Source organism: Daphnia carinata, chromosome 5 (assembly GCF_022539665.2).
Source record: "Daphnia carinata strain CSIRO-1 chromosome 5, CSIRO_AGI_Dcar_HiC_V3, whole genome shotgun sequence".
NCBI lineage: Eukaryota > Metazoa > Arthropoda > Branchiopoda > Diplostraca > Daphniidae > Daphnia > Daphnia carinata.
Genome location: NC_081335.1, coordinates 6,785,923 through 6,788,016, shown reverse-complemented (window position 1 = coordinate 6,788,016; position 2,094 = coordinate 6,785,923). Strand labels below are relative to the sequence as shown.

General features: G+C 36.7%; 1 pseudogene; it reads right to left on the bottom strand.

The window, feature by feature from the left end:
* Positions 1-231: 231 nt before the first annotated feature.
* LOC130703055 (RAC serine/threonine-protein kinase-like) lies at positions 232-1,831 on the bottom strand (annotated as a pseudogene).
* Between the last annotated feature and the right edge of the window lie 263 nt (positions 1,832-2,094).

Here is a 2,094-nt window from a genome sequence, read left to right as displayed (position 1 = left end):
TTTATAGGAATAATATTACAATCTTACATTAACTATCGTCTGAAGCACGGACAAAAGAAAAAGATTACTATTATTCAATCTTGATTTGATCTTTGAATTTCAGCATGCATTTCACACTTAGGAATTAGTTCCCTAAAATCTTCAATTTAAGTATTAAGTAATTAAAAATGGATTACGCAAACATTCGTAAGAGTTTTATCAATTTTACAAATAGTTTATTTCTCTCATTGATCAGAACCATCGATACAGAATTATCGGGTGTCTTTCACTCACCACATGCGGCTTGAACGGTGGTGGAATCTGCGTGCAGCAGACAGGGTAAAATCAAAACAATCAAATACAACCTGCACGCCTACGTACCTTCCCTTGAACTAGATCTGTCCAAGATATCGGTATGAAAAATGGATGTAGAATGTTTTCTTGAGAATCTTCCGGGCCGCCTCCTAATCTCTTATGTGGATCCTTAGCTAAAAGCCCGCCAAGAAGATCTTTTGCTTCCTGCAATAGCGTTCGAGGGAATCTAACTTCTTTTAAAAGAATACGGTCAAAGAGAATGTCGTGATCCCGGTCGTAAAACGGAAGGTGACCGCAAATGAGCACATACATGACAACACCCAAGCCCCACCAATCTACTGTCCTCCCGTTGTCGTTGTCTTCAAGCACTTCGGGGGCAAGGTACTCTTTGTTTTGGCAGTCCGTCCGTACGTGGTATCCTCTTTACAAAGTGCAAAGTCAGCAACCTTTATGTGTCCATCTTTGTCGAGTAACAAATTTTCCAGCTGGTAACAAAAAATCGTTTCGTAGGTAAAACCCCAAGAAACAAAACAATTTATCTATCAGTTTGTTTCCTTAAGGTTCCTACAGATAATGCCTTGATCGTGTAAATAACCTAGCGCTAAAACAATTTCCGCTTCGTAAAACCGCGTTTTGTCTTCAGAACACGTGAAAGATGAAAAAACATTTCACCGCCGTTAACATATTCCATTACAAAACACAACCGTTCAGCTGTTTGAAAGGAATATTTTAATGCCTGTTTCAAAGTTTTAAAAATATGAATGAGAAATGGTGCAATATTATTTAATGAAAAATGTTTTACAATAAAAGAAAAAGGATGGTTGGTGGTGGCATGCGGTTTTCCGTAAGAATGTGGGCAACTTCGTCTAATGCAATAATGACTTCCTTTTTAAAGATTTTGATGGCGAACAAGTAGCCAGTGCCTTTTCTCGGCAAAGAATCACCTTTCCAAACATACCTTTGCCCAACATTTTGATGAACTCAAAGTTTTCTAAAGTCTGTTTCAAACAAATATTGGGATAAAAAAGGAACAACATTGGAAAAAGAAATAGTTAAAAATGGTTAAACCGTCTTCACTATTAATAAACCACATATTTGTATCTCTTCGACTACGTACCACTTCCTACTTCCCTGAATGATGAGGTCTATTGTTCCGGTTAAGAGAAATTTCATTTGCACTTCATCATTCGAAGTGGAGGCGTCCTGAAGCTAGATTTGGCTTTAAAATACCGTTCTCTAAAGAAAATAACAATAGGCTAGGTTCGTCGACATTTTCAAGCCAAATCTAGGTTCAGGACGCCTCCACTTGAGGGCAGTATAAGCAGAGTAAGTATCCAAAAAATCGTATGAAGGGTAGTACAAAAAACAAACGTAGTAAAATAAACTCTTAAGATTTTCTATTGAAATTTTTAAAAATTTTAAGTCTTTTAATACAAGTTCAGCAAAATTTAGTTACTTTGTTATTGTTTATGGTTTCCATCTGTCGGTGTAGTATGTGAATTCCATTGATAGCTTTGCTGTTATTGTCTGCTAGCATCGTAGCTAGTACCGAAAGAATTCTGTGAAAGAAGGGAAAAGGCCGTTATTACAACAAAATGTTTCGGTTCAATTGATTCTACCAACAACTCCTTTTACCATAAAGGACGGCTGGCTGCTTTAAAGAGGTAAATTGAGTAAGCTCTTCTACAGAGACTTACCTGCAGCTTGCACTTAACTTGTTGATGTGGAATTTATTATGCATTCTCATTCACATTCAATGTTTATTTTGTTTACTAGGAGAACAGATAAAAAATTGGCGTC